The sequence below is a fragment of the Echinococcus granulosus genome (assembly GCF_000524195.1).
Source record: "Echinococcus granulosus chromosome Unknown EG_S00019, whole genome shotgun sequence".
In the NCBI taxonomy this organism is placed as follows: domain Eukaryota; kingdom Metazoa; phylum Platyhelminthes; class Cestoda; order Cyclophyllidea; family Taeniidae; genus Echinococcus; species Echinococcus granulosus.
Window position 1 is genome coordinate 7,207 of NW_020170399.1, and position 15,945 is coordinate 23,151.

Consider the following 15,945-nt stretch of genomic DNA (forward strand, 5'->3'; position numbering starts at 1 on the left):
AGCACAACTGAAACTGCATTTTTGGAATATAAATTCTTGCTAGAGTCACCCATACTGCAGAGATTTGATGAAGCATAGACTGCAAACGCACCTTAATGCTTGTGTAATTTGAGAGGTTGCTCCACGGTCTTATTTCTTGTAATTGCAATCAGAGCGCTACTAAATAGGTAGTAATCTTCTAACTCTATGTGATAGAAGAAGACTTTTTGCCTCAAACTTATAGATTTGTCACCATAGAGGTCGATTTTAACCATTCCAACATGCAATCCAATTTCTGGTTCCATGAACAATTGGTGGAACTGTATGAGATGGGCATTAGCCGTAAATTTCCACCTAGTGTCATCCAGTTTTTGTGGATTTATAAGTGTTTTTACTTAGCCCTTGCTTCAATCCTTTCACAGTATAGCCGAAAAGCTGTAACTGGTCGTGTGCTACCGCAAGTTTCACCTCGAAACTGCATTGTTTACATAAATGTATTCACTTTCATAACTTTTACACCTGGATGGGATGTCCTACCCATAATAAATCAAGAACAATCTGAATAATTGCTGATATGATGACCACCTTGTAATGGCCACCCTTCTCGACTAGCCTACAAAATTTTAGTGGACAACTTCATAAAATACCACTTCTGTCTGAACCGGTCTTTACAGCCGCTGTCATGCCGCCCTTCACCCAAATGTTAACTACAGATGGATGTTGGATGAGTAACTTAAATTACCCCTGGGGCATGAGATTTCTTGCTCGAAAGGTTGAATTGAAAGACCTGAACTACTGGCAATTAGTTTCATTAGGATAAACTTTCCCTCAGGCTGTCTACAATAAAGTAAACTTAGAAGGAGAAAAAGGAGAAAAGGTTGTGATGGCAGTTAGCTACCCAAAATATTGTTTAGGGCAATGGTGAAAGTAATTACAAGGTGGATGGTGTTTGTGAAGGGATGTGACAGTATTACTGGTGCACACAAATGGTGCGATGTGACAAAGTGGACTTGCCCACCCTTTAACATAAACAGTCACATGGGGAAGAGTTCGTTATATTTCGCATCTACCAACCTGATAGTACTTTGCTTGACACATAGCTGTTACTTCCTTCCCGTTCCACTGAGCCGTTACCACATCGGAAACAAATTTTTCATAAAGGGTAGAGCATCATAATTGGTGAAACCACAACCGAGGCTCCAATTTTATTGCCTGCATTTGGTACCTCAAATTGATCCCTTCTGTCGCTTTTGTGATTAAAAAAAAGTAATAATAGGTTAAAGATTCCTAGTCAAGAGGATTACCAAACAGCAAGTGAGCCACTATTAACCACCACAAATTGGTGTTCGTCGGGAGAATGATCATATATACTGGTAATATTAATACATACGATCATATATTAGAGTTCCCCGAGGGTCGAATTTAAGACAAGTTTTCCATTCTTTTAAGAAGGAGCAAACATTCTATTATTAATCAAATGTACGTTGAAATATCCACTGAAACAGCATGTGTTACCTTCAATGTCTTCGTCCTTACCGAATTTGCAATTAACTTTGCCCTTTACGTGATGCGATTTAAACAAATACAATTTGGACTTTATAGGAATAAAAAGCCAACTTCTCCACAAAATTGGTTGTAATTGGGTGCAACACTTTAACCTGTCTTAGGACCTCTGTAATTACACAAGCACTAAAGTAGTCGACCCAATGAGCCATGAAGTGGATGTGTTTGAAGATGGCCCAGGCCTCGCCTGTTGCGAATACCTCGGTGAGGGCACCTTGAACTCGGTAATCATAGTTCATCTTTTAAATTCACAGAAAACTCGTTTACATGAATTTGTGCAAGGCTTAATTTCAATCTACTCCCGGTTAAATTTATCCCTATCGGATCAACTTTATGGCACTTCTCACAACTTAATCATTTTAGCTATACAGAGGTATGGGATTTTAAGAAAAACTTCGGATTTAGGTGTAATTCGAAAACCTGTGAATAAAGCAAAACGCTAAAATAGTCTTAACGTTAAATTTCTGAACTTAAATAACATAAGACCTTCCTTTCAACAAACAAATTGGCTGCATTTACCATCGGCGATTGGAAGTGCCTGCATGAATGATATATTTCTCTTTATTTTTGGCAAAATAAGCCCTGCGAATGAGCCGGCATTCAAACATTTAAATGGATAATTCGCACCTGAATAAGGTTAGTGTGAGCGGACAATACTTGTAGGCCCAATTTTTCCTACGCACTTCCGTTTCTTCAACTCAGAGTGTCATCGTTGAGGCAACTCGAGGACCAAAATGAACCCTCAAAGGCTAGCCTACTTTGTATTCAACCTTTTCATTGGTAAAGCGAAAAAGCCGTGAAAATCTTGAGGGATTCCACAGAAGTTTAGTCAGAGGTCTGGTAGAGTGGGAATGCTTTTCCGCATAACTTGAAAGCATCAAAAAATAAATGAAGCACCTATCAGGTAGAGAGTTCCAGACTTCTCGTTGTTTGCTGGTAACGATAAGAAATACCCACTTGTGGCATGCAAATAGGTGTTGTAGTTCATCTCCTCATCAGAAATGCCTTAACCACTGGAGACGATTATCTGATGCCCTTCCATTAAAACGCATGTCAATGTCAGTAACTTTGTTTTCATTTTTGCGTGAGGTTATTAGATGATCAGGTAAGTTGGACGCATCCAATTTTCGTAACCTTATTTCCATTTAGCGCTTTAAGTCGACTCGGCCTGCAAATTTAAAGAGTGCATTATTCATTTCTCCATTTTCTTAGCTAATTCTTTTCTACGGCTAAAATAAATACCTCAAAGAGGCAACAAGTTGGCAATTGTCCTTTCCAATGTGGCAATGGGAAAAGAAAGCTGTCTGGTGATTATCTGCCTCAGGAGTGATTTGAATCAGGTTTGAATGTTTAAAAAATTGACTTCCTTAGGTTCCAAACCACTGCATTTGCTTTAAAAAGAGTATTCTATAATAACTTAGGAGGTAGGTAATTAGGTGGGCTTTACCTAAAGTGATTACAACAATCAAATTTCCCGCCATCGACTATGTAAGTCGGAGATAGACCATGAGAACACTTCCCTTGGGTCCCACTGCAGAATGTTTGCATTTCCATTAGATAAACACTAACAGCTGCAATAATTTTTTTACGAAATCATTCCCTTGAGGGCTGTACTGGGTGATGAAATATATCTTAAATTTATTTGCGTTCGTTTCCGCAGGTTACTTCGGCAGGTGTATGCAGTCAAGCTGCTGAAGTTGGACATCATAATCCATAATCATAATCTTGATTGGTGTACCAAGAGTCCCATCCAGATCAAGGTAATGCTTGGCGATGAATGCTTCATGTTGAGGTCATGAATAATATATACCGAAACTGTGTTTAAAGGAGTCCCAGTTCCACCTGAAGGGAGCACTTGTGACGCTGCTTTTAGTTATATCCAATCATTCATAAAGCATAAAGTTTGCAGCGTTTCTGCTAGTCTAAGTTAAGTTTTGCTTAGTTTCTTACACTAACAAGCTCCTTGATTGACTTACATGATCGCCATCATCCCTTTCACATTCCATGATGTCCGATGCTCGCAGTCTTTTAGAAATGACAAAAATGACATACACGAGAGCAAATTTGTTGGGAAATTATACTAAATCAGAACAAGGCATGACTGCTCCTGAAATAGTAATTAAGCATTGGGACCGCATTGCTTTCACCAAACTTATCAGTGTTTTAACGCTCAACTTGTGTCACAGTCCTTGAAATGCCTACATTAGGATGAGTAAATGACCAACTTTGCTGTAAATCATGAACAAACCGTTGAGTAGTTGATGTCTACCCTAAAAAATTGGTGATGCATCCAACAGGTGCCCAATACTGTCCTCAGGTGTAGATTAACTATCCTAACTTTGTTATTACAGGTCAGACATCACCATGTGGCCACTTGAAATTGCTTTATTTTGAAAGAATTAACTGCTTCCAATAGCAAGTATATGTTAATGTGACACTTTCTCGGGTGTTCCCAAGAAAATACAGGCATGGTTCTCATGTTACAAGCTGGTTAACTGTGTGTGAATTAATTTCGTTCACTTGTATTGTCTTGATTAAAGGGAGAAAATATGCTCCCTGCACACTGGCCACATGACAAATCGCAGTATTACAACCCATTAAATGTCAAAGTAGAGCAAATTCATTTCAGTTTAATGGACACTGCTTTCGGTGCAAGGGGTGTTAGTATCACACATACACCAAGAGGGTACGTTGCAAGCCAATCTTGGATTAGAGGTATCCATGGCTGTGGAATCCGTTGAAAATAAGCCAGTGCTCAGCAGTCCTCCGAATCAGACCAAATGCTTAGCACTGTGAAATAATCCTTCTGATCAATCTCCACACTTCATCAAAACCATTTGATAAGGGCAAAATAGGGAACCACATACTTCGGGGTCAGGCTAGTATTTTTTAATTAGGACCTAATTGAGTAATGGTAAATGAGGCCTATGAATTGCATTACTTAAACGCAAAAAAATCGTGCTAAAACAAATTTGGGAAGTGAAACATTGACATTAGAATTGCGGAAATGAGCTTCCTGCTGATGTATGGTCGTCTTTCCTCATAGAAAAGCGATTTGGTTAGCCTTAACTAGGCGATTAGCGGCGTAATCCAAGCAACGTACTATCCTACCGCCTCAATTTATCCTCATTGCTAGGGCGACGCAGGTTTAATGGGAGCAGACTTGAGATTGGTAGTAGAATGAACTCTGAGAAGGAGTGCTGCATTGTGCAAATCAGCCATAGAATTCCGAAATAAAACAGTTAATTATAAGTCCATTACTTGACTTAACTTTGGTAAAAGACTTCGTAAGTGGTCTATTCAAGATCCACGATTCCACTCTTGAGAGCCGAATAGCAAAATATTCCTTCTTCATTCCATGTATTATCATGATTCCTGTCGAAATCACCTATTCTGACCAGGTACTTCTAGCGTATCTAAAAGTGTTCCCATTTTTGTTTTTCATTTTAACTGTTTTCAACTCATGCATTGTGATAAAAGAGAATATTTTCTGTGCAAAGGCGGTACTTGCCAAAGGTGACATAGAAGGTTTAGATGAGGCAGGGCTGGAATGACTCAGTGCTGCGACCAAATCCACCGTCTGAAGACACTTAGGTGATCTTCATGGACAATAAAGGATGTGATGAAATAGTGAGCTGGAAGTTAAGGTGTTCTGATGCATAAGCTAACCGCCACGCACTACATTTTATAAAAAATTATAGTATAGAACTGCTGATAAAATTTTTTATCGTAAATACAGCCTTGTTTCTGATTGTCTTTTGTTCTGGTAAATGCACATCAAAGTTGCTCTCGTTTTTTACGCCCCTATTTCAATTTCGGTAACTAGGAGAAAGTAAGTTGCTGTGCAATTCGGGACCACATACTCCCAAGTGGAACTGACTTTTGGCGCCTCAGTTAAGATTCTAACAAACTGGGGTGCTGTGAATCATTCCTACGAATCTAGAAGCACTCACCTCGAATAACCAGAGAACGCTGCCAAAATCTTTTAAACGGGTAATTTAACCCGCCTGAAATGGGAAAAATGTTTCATGCAGGGTGAGAAAAGATTTCACAGGAGAATAAATTCTACGACTAAAAAAGGAGATGTTAAAGAATCCAACACCTCGAACAACTCTTGAGTCGACCTTTGGCAAAATGTCTACCACCGTTTGACAAAGCATCGACTGAAACTGCAAATCAAAAGTTAAGGGTTTCAGGGAGTCACACTACGTATGTCTACATCAAGTAGAGGTGGAAATTCGGGCACAGGTGGACACGATTAGCCTCACACTTGTTAAAACTACATTTACTACTTTCAGGCTGAAAATACACAAGAGGCTTTCAAATCAAAAGTGACTTACCCAGGTTCGCCCCTCTGCACAGCAACTGCCATTGTGACTGCTACTGCCATGAAAAAGTGAACACATTCTTCCTAGCAAACCCAAATCCAGTCACTGTTGTTGATTGTTTTTTCGCCTAAGCCTTACTCAGTATGAAGTATGACTGGTTTGTACCCAGAATGCATAACTGCATTTTGTTGGGAACTGAAGCTGCTTGTAGTTGCAATTGGAACAAGTTTACCAGTAGGGACTGTTCTTACTTCCACCTTATACCTTTTACGCAATGGCAGCATACTTCCACAAGCTAGAAACAAACAGTAGCTGGTGCCACATAATCCAAGCGCATTATAATTATTGTGATGGTGAAAGGCGGTACATAAAAACAGGAGCGAATTCAAAAAGAATAATGATTTAAAGCAGGACGACCTGGTGTAGTTGAATGCCAGTATTACCTCAGTTATTTACAGTTTAAAAATGTCGTGCGTTGCAGGTTATACAAAGGTTTTGAGGTGGTGATGAAGTCTTCTCAATTTGGGCTAAAATTGGCTCATATCCAGTGGGTTACAGCCAAAGTTTTCAATTAGACATGCCATAACTTGGGGTTGAAATGGATTAGTTCCAATACGGATGTTGCCTTTGTGACGATTAGCTGATGGTCAATTGTAATTACCGTGTTTACCAACACTGCGCTGTTGTGTTTCAACCACCTGAAACAATTTGCTAAATTAAGGAACTTAAATGAGTTCTCTCTCCAAAGTTTGCTATCAAGACCGTGGATAGTAAACCTTGTTTGCATCTGTAGTACAGGTATAAACTATGATGTGTGAGTTAGGATAAACTCAAAAGAAGGAGCACCTCCAGCTATAAATGCCTGCAACTGTTTCTACTGCTCAAAGATTAGTCTGGCACAACTCGATTTAGGCCCGAGGAAAGAATGTTCGTGAAACTGGCAAATTTGGACAAGTGATTGGAACAATCGAAGTAAGTCCGTCCCTGTTTCCCTGTAAGGAATCACCTGCAAAAGGAATTGGTTGAGCAGGTGTCTAATAATTCATGGGTAGTGCAGGCAAGCAGAACTGTGAACGCAGCATGTTTTGTCTCTGCATCACTAACAGCCTGACGTGAAAAAGTCGCCTTTGCAGACGGAACTGGAGGTAAAATTTAGTAAGCCATCACAGTGCAAATTAGCGGCTATATTGCTATAACTTCAAAACTCTTCAGTGACTTTTTTCTTTATGCAATCATTCGTATTGTTTAAGTGTGAAATTGCTCCTTCGATCTCTTTATCATGCTTGTTCTTTACCCGTGGTTTTACCCACTGCAATATTTCGTGGGGATGGTTTAAATGGATTTTTCTTTAGAAGAAAATTTGGTACACGAAACCCTCTCTTTAATTTTGCCAAAAAGGATTTGCATCAGACTAAAATAGAATTGTCATTGATTACTTCTTTTTCAAGAAGAATTTGCAATCTCTTTTAAGAATAGGAAACGAAGTTGGAAGGTAGCAGAAAATCATGGCGGAAGATGCATTACTGATGTACAGAGGAGCAGAGGCTATCGGCACGGCCCAAAGTCAATACTGGCAAACAGGAATGCAATGACGGAGCCTTGACTATCCGCTTAGGCAAAATGCAGAGTTAAACACTCAAAAAACATGAGTACGTCTTTGTTGGAAAATATGAGGCTCCCCAAATTACCGATCACTTTGTGCCTTAATACCATCGTGCCTGGAGTAACTACTGTAATTTCAGTAGTTAAATCAAGCTTCGACGAATCTCCGTAAAAGGGGTACTACATGCAAGCTTTTCAAAATTACGGATTAATTGTGAAATAAGTAGTAATCGGTGTATATTTTACTGGTACAGTTCACAAAATATGCCAACTTGCATACTTTGCGAAATCTTCCCTGGTTGCTAATCTGACTACCAAGTAACAACTATTTACTGAAAATTACTCCATCTGTAAACTCCAAGCTTGGGGCTAGAGTAAACGATTGCCTTACGAATCACCCTGTGATCGCTGACTGTTGCTATCAGAAAATGGTTGTTTGGTTTATAAGGATAGAATATGCATTTTTTTGGTACCACACTAGTTCTCTTGAAGGACCTATTATGCATCTGCATGGAGTCCGTTAACGGTGACGATATGATGTGCTTGAAATATTGAAATGCTGATATTTTGTTTTATACCATTAAGAGCAACACGCTTTAGAGATTTAACACCATCCGGTATAGTGCTTTATAAATTTGCCTCAGATTATTTCAGAGGAATTGCTTAAACCGCTAGTGTTTGTGTATCATAACAAGCGATAAACAACCTCGCAATGAGTAAACTTCTTTATGGTAGACAAGTTGTCAAATGTCACTAATATTCAGAGGTTGCACAAGCATGTCCAAACAGTAGCTCATCTGTCATGGTAGATTAACTGGTGATCTGGGCTGACACACACACACGACAGCGCAGCGCCAAAGTTTTGTGTCCATCACATGATAACATCTTTATGTACTCGTGTTCCCCTATGCAGTAACGACATTAAGGATCACTCTCCACTCTAATCCCAGAAATTTAGCTAATCTCAGCACTGCTTTGAGAGAGACCTGTAAGCATGAATTATTAAGTTGACTGGGCCAGTTCCACCATGTAAGTGGGGGCAGGGGCCTACGCCAAAGCAACAACACTCCATCCAAATGTGAAGTTCATGGGAAGTACCTACGACAATGATTTTACTTTAGTTTAGGTATTAGGTCCTCAATTTTCCACATATTTTTACTTGACAAGTACATCCCATCCTCTTTGAGTAGTTGCAGCTTCATTTTAGCGTGGATTGGACAGGTAGAAAACATACCACAAAGTGAATATTCTGTGATGATTAAAGTTACATATTTTAGTACTTGAGTAAAATGCGCAGTTGATGATACCAATTGTGACCAAGTGCATTGCGTCTGGGATTTCGCATTTAGCATTCGTTGTAGTAACATAATGAATCGAACTCATTTTAGAAATCCAAAATTATCCCACTCTTCTTTTCCTTCTAGTGTAAGGCAACTTTTAATACTTTAAACAAACGTTAAAGCCGCGTTGTGTATAGACCTTGAAGATTTTACCCCAGTAGGATATCACAAATTAAAACGAATTTCAGTGTGTCAACCGTGAAAAGCAAACATTACGATTCAGGGTGCAAGTGTGGTTTCCTCGACATGCAGGGACCTAAAGCTTGACAGCATATTTCTTGACTTTGAAGGTTATATAAAACTGATCGATTTTGAACTGTGCAAAGACGAAAATTGTTGGAGCGGATAAAACCGAAGCCTTCTACAGAACCCTCATTTTGATGGCGCTTAATGTGGTTGAAACTAGCGACTCTCTTGAGCCCTCAAGTCCTATTTAACATGATAAAGTTGCTGCATTTTTTTGACCCGACTAGCATTGCACAGATTTTATTACCGGAAAAGAGATGTTTGGGCATTAGGTGATTTTGTCGAAATGTGGAGCCGAAAGGCATCAATTTTAAGTCAAGAGTAGATTCCTGCATCAACATTTATAACATCTCATTGCTTGCGGGTGTTCTATTTTACGCAACGCATGTTCATTTTTAATAAGCGGATGTCATTAAACAACATCTGTATTTGCTTAGGTTAATCGGTGACAACCCTACGGAGCATTTGTGGAGAGGCACCAACTTGATCAAAGGTAATCGCTGGCAAGTTCGTGCCATCAATTACCTTCAAATGTGACAGCAAGATAATAATAGTTCTTCTGTTTACCGCAAATGATAAAATTTTACCACTGTATCCCATTATTCAAAAAACACTGACATTAATGGTAGGCATTTAAATGTAAAAGAAAGATTTGTTGAGAAATACTTTGAGCTTACACTGCTATGCTCATTTCTCTGTTGGGAATGCAATAAATTTCTGTTACGGGTCACATTATGGGATTTCTATGCGCATTTTGCTAAGCATCAACTTTCAACTCATATATCTACAACATGCATGCATTGCTGAATCATTTCCCACTCTTTGTTGGTCTAAATTACCCTCGACTTGTTACATTTAAGTGGTGTATCATAAGTATGATTGATTCCATGGTAACGCTTGGAGGTAGATCACTTTTTATCATCAGGTCGAGGCTAATGTAGTAGGGATTTGCGCCAGAAGCACCCCCATTCTCAGTTGAAGTTAGCACTTTCTGTCATGACATTCAATTTTGAAAAGTCATGCAGCCACATCAGTAAAGAAACATTACCAGACAAGTGTTTGCACTGTTCACAAATATGAACAATTAGGACATCCCTTTGAAGCCGTTTTGCTTAAGATCTTGAACTAAGATACTGTCTGGTCAACTTTATTGAATGTCTGATTCCCCTTCTCCATTCCATCATGTCGGGTGTTCGAACGCAAATTTCAAGCACAGTATTTTAAGACGGTCTGACTAGTTGGTGCTTCGATCAGGGTTCCAACAAGATGATATGCTGTGCATAGTTCTTACGAGCCTCAAAATCGCTTGCAATTTGTCGGTCGAGAAATCCCGTTCAATTCCTGTAGGTATTTGCCTTTGTGCGTCTAAAATTATGAATAATATTTCCTGCAAAGCAGCTTTATGCTTTGCGGGAGGGTGGGTTCCGGAAAGGACAAGAAAAGTGCTAAGCAATCTGAAAATTGAAGCATTTGTAGCCATTAATCTATAAGTCTTCCTTAATCTTTCCTTTAAGAATGTGCCTATAAACGTTTGATGAAGCCTCTGTTGAACAAACATCCCCAAGCCTTTGAATCTTCAAATCTTAAGTTAAGGCTCCAGAGGGTAACAGATCTAATAGCTTCATTAAGCAAAAGTGAATCAACGGCCACAGATCGAAATAATAAGCCCCACAATTGTCAGAATTGCACTGACTCCTTCAAGGCTAGAAATACGCAAAGGACGAACTAATGTACTGGATTTAACTTTTTGCAAGTTTAAGAAACCCGTCGCCACGTAAACCACTTTATTTGCAACCTGGTATCTTTTGCAACTAACCCTTTATGCAATTGAAAATGCAGTTTTGAACAACTTCCCAACCATATAAATTGGTATACCTTTTGTCGCTGAAGAATCACCTTCTCTGGAGCATGTTCTCCTTAACCAACTCAAATGATCTCTCGGTAGTTTTGATTGAACCCCACGTTCTTTTAAAGAGAATTGTAATTCATATAGGAATTACGTTAAATATGCCGTTACATCTCGACCTGTCGGGCTGGAAAACGAATTTGGAAATGGGAGGTTTTACACACGAGAGTAATTGAACGACACAATAGCACCTCAGCTTGCTATCTAGGGTAGAGAAGAATATTCAGAAATTTAGATTAAATTTACACTTGACAGGACCAATAGCCTCAATAGTAAAGGTCGGCATCTCTTCTTACTTGCACCAGCTTTTGTTTGTAGATAAGGCTTAGTTTAGCAACATCGGTAACATATATTTCACCTCACTCCTATGTTAACTCTCGGCTTCATTTTCAATTCGTAAATATGACTGTAGATCCTTCTGAAAAGGAAGAAATTAATAACAGTCACATCTTGAAAGTAAGAGAAGGCATGTCTAATTAAAAGTTTGGATGCAACCTCCTAAATTCAAGTCTCTTTTAGCTTAGCTTAAAAACTTCACCACCATGTGAGGTTTGCATTTTGCCAGCGAAGCACAGCACATAAAAACTGTGGAAAACTCAAGATTACTTTTCCATGTATCAACACCAGATCAGGCTGCACGCAAGCGTTATCCTCTTTAAGCCCACTTTGTTTGTTTAAACGGCTCTTCAACTTCGTAATCACTTTAAAAGACCTGGATTATGAGGCGCCATGCACCGTTCATTGCGGGCTAATGGAAGTTTGTGCCCTCTTTTGATTGATATTTGGTAGAGCTGGAAACATGATGCCCAGAAAAATCTGTTGGAGTTGCAACTGCAAGTACATTCAATGCCAAATACAACTGTACATACCAGTGTATTTCCATGATGAAGAGGAATGAGGCAAAACAAATCCATCCCAGATGCACTGATTTCTTTGAAAGACCGATTAGCCTTCGTTATGGAGTTCATCAGCGGCGGCCACCCCATATACTGGAAATAACGAAATACTGAAAAACTGTAGATTTTCGCAACAGAAGTTGCTGCAGGCTTGTTCTTCCTTCATTCTGATGGCAACATGTACCGGTAAGCATATCACACTTCAAGGATTCACTGCTATCCAGTACAGTGCTATTTGGACTTGTTTAAAAGAGTTTAGAGAAACTTCTTAAACAACAAATGCATATGCAGGTGATAAATGCCTTTACAAGGTGCATTTCTCAATGAGAGACAGGTTGACGAAATGAGCCTGATGTTTAAAGATTGATCAAAATCAAGTTCTTTGTTTGAGGGATCACATAAGTGCTCTAAAAGTGAGAAATGGAGTGAATATGTCTTAACATGAGCACTCTTTAAGTTTTTTGATCTTATTTAGAGATATTCCAAACCCATAATATGGCAGTAGATCTTACTACTCACTGATTACGTGGAGAAATCCTCACCTCGTACAGATATTTATCACTTTAAACCTTTTTATGGACTTTTTGGGACCTACAAGTTCAGGGAAACTGGTGACACTGGAGCGCCACGTAGGTGATTGTTGACAAAGTTGGTGAAGTGAATGCTGGGGTCTCTTTTGGAATGCTTATACAAAATATTCATTGTTTTTGTAAATCCCTTCTATATACAGATCATTTACACAAACCATTTAGGACCTAACTCTAAATGCTCTCATGAGCTTGTTCAAATTGCAGCTTATCTAGCATGGTAGATTAATTGTGATCCGATTAGACACAACCACGACAACCTAGTGCCAAAATTTGTGTCCACCATCTGATAACATCTTCATGCACTCGCGTTCTCCATGCAGCAACAACATTTGGAATTCACTCCGCACTCCGATCCCAGAAATTTAGATAATCTCAGCACTACGTTGGGAGAGAACTGTAAACATTAGCTGTTGAGGTGACTGAGACATTTTTACCTTGGAAGTGGGTGCATCCTCTCACCCCAAAGCAGCAACACTCCATCCAAATGTGAAGCTCATGGAAAGTGCTAACAACAATGAGTTCTCTTTAGTTTAGGTATTGTGTCCTCATTTTTTCACGTGTTTTTAGTTGACAAATACATCCCATCTTATTTGAGTGGATGCAACTTCATTTAGCGTGTAGTGAACAGGTAGGAAACATATCGCAAAATGAATATTCTGTGAGGGGAAAAATTGTGCATTTTAGTATTTAAGTAAAATGCGCATATGGTGGCTTGTGTCTGGGATTTCGCATTTTTCATTCTTTGTACTAACAGAATAAACTGAGACACTTTTAAGGGAACGACTATTGTCATCCTCTTTGTAGGTAACTGCGCTAGCCTGTCAATTTATTCTAGAGTCGGATGACATTTAATGCGTGTGACAGTGGTTACAAATTAGTTTTTTATGCATCGTGATGGTTGTGCCCTAGCGGAATGCAACAAATTGAATCGAATTTCAGTATATCAGCCGTGAATAGACGACGTTTTGATTTTGTCTTTAAATGTTATTTCCTTGACTTATGAAGACTTAAAACTGGACAACATACTTCTCGACTTTGAAGTTCATTTAAACTTGGCCCATTTGGGACCGTGCAAAGTAATACCCTTGATCCAGCATCATCTGAAGTGTTTCAAATTAGCCATTTTCTGGAATCCTCCATTTTGACTTAAATTGCGCGCAATTTATTAATTTTATTGGCCTCGGTTATTAAAAATTATGCTTGGGCAATCACTTTGTACTTTGCCAAGCCCTTGCTGGAAGCGAATAAATTGAGCCCTAAGTGATTGTCTTAAACAATTGTGGAGGCATTGAAGACAACTTATCCCTTTATCTCTTCATTATTTGAAACAAGCAATTTCGCCATAAGGCATTAGCCCAGGATTTAAAAGAATTTGCTGCATTAACACAAAAATTTCAAAAAACATTCAGATGCAAATTTTTGCTCATCGCATGCTCATTTCTAGTGGGTGAATGTTACAGAACCGCGTTTACCTTTGTTTGGGTAATTTAGCAACATCCACACGGAGCATCCGCAAAATGGTATTGTCTCGGCGTCTTCGGTTACGAAATGCTCGCGATGCAATGCTTCCTTCGTCAGGTCACACGGCTGTCAAACATCAAATGTATAAGAGCTTGACAGTCACAGATGATGTCAAAAGGACATGTTTTGGCCATTCTGCTTCTCTTAAAATAGTAATGGCCCAAGCAGCATGGAATGAATAGTATGGCAGTACTGCTATGCTGGTGCGCTTAAAATATAACATTGGGATGGTTCTTGGAATTCGTTGTCTTTTAGCTTAATCACTATATTTTATTATGCTCTTCGACGGTGCAAGATGCAATCAAGCTCACCTTTCCCATCGACTGTTGTTGATCGCTTAGCCGAGTAGGTTTTCCTTTGGATCTAAATAACTTCATTGAATAATTGGAGAATGTGGACCTTTTTGAAAAATTTTGAGACGATTCGGGATTTATCTGAGCAAACCTTAGGAGCTTTCAAGCTTTGAGAAGGCCATAGAACCTCAGCCATCCTATCAACTTTGAGTCTTCTTGACTGCATGTTGCTGAAATCCACAAATTCGTGCTAGTGTCTAGCCTTACCATCAACGACTCACCATCTATCGAATAACACTGTCATTTTAGTTTTTACTAGATTATGTGGTAAAGTAATACATTTATCTCTAAGAATTTAGAACTTGGCAAAATGCTATTCTTTAGATTCCAAATCATTTTCAGAAGAGTTTAATGCGTAACATCCTGCCGCTTTATCTATATAGGTCATTAAATTTATTTTTCTGAGCTTAATCTCTAATATTTTTCCCAAATACACAAACTTACAGTGTATGTGAAATAATTTAGGTAAACATTCAAGTCAGTCTTGAATGCTTAAATGGCCATCTTCACCGTGGAACGTGCAAATGTCGCAAATCAGTGAGGTATAATCCTTTGTGAGTATCTCTTCAATGTGTTGATTTAAGAATAAAATCTCTTTATTGTTCACAGTCACCTCTTCTCACGAATGGGGATGGAATTTGCTGTGCCTGGGCTGGGTGCTTCATGATACTGACATAAAGCTATTATGTCTCCAGCCTGAGTTTCTGTAGGAAGTATCAAGTAAATTTGAGTTTAAGAGTTAAAAGGTTTTCTGTTTTTGCGTTTTCTGTTATCCCGATTTGCAATTCTATGATGCATATTTTGGCACTAGCCGATGTAGAAGAAAAGCGCACAAACTACTTTGAAGGACATTTTATAATGCTTAAATTGATTCTACTGCAATAATAGCAATGATATAAGGCAGAACTATTTTGCGGTTGTAAATTCCAGGCACCATCGATAAAATACATTTTCTACTCTCTGTACATATGCGATGTGAAATCGCAGGGCTTTGAAGCTTCCCTGAAGCTAAGAAGTTTAATTTTGGGAAAAAACATGTATTGTTGACATTCAGAAGGGGTTGAAAGGTTTCTGACATGGCTCGGAGGCCATGCCAACGAGCAGAAGTACAATTACTGACCCTTTGGTGCCCAGGTAACCAAAACGAGGAGGTAAGCAAGTAACTAAAGTGTTATGGTGTCATTTTGGGGTATTATAACGTATGTTTACTCATGAGTACGGTAGTCGGAAATGAAACAAAGTATAAGATCACATTCTTTGCGGATCACCTCTCAGGAACAAAGTCCTTCACCAAAATAAGTACAAAATTAGTAAAATGTCACTCTTAAGGGTCAATTTAATCGTCATATTTTACTGTAGGAACAAATTACAACGTTTATTTTGGCCTGGCCACCATTTCCTGCAAATGAAGAAGATCTCTTCCAAGCCATTCCCGAGGTGATTCCTTGCTTCTCGCGTAACCTATCAAAAGCGGTCCTCATCATTTGCTGACCTAAGAGTACAATTGTTTATTTACTTCAAGTTTCTGCTATCTTCAACGGTACCCCACGTTACGAGCGATAATGTGTGTATTCAGTGGTTCATAAAAATTGCACCTCTTTATGCCTGATCAAAACTACCA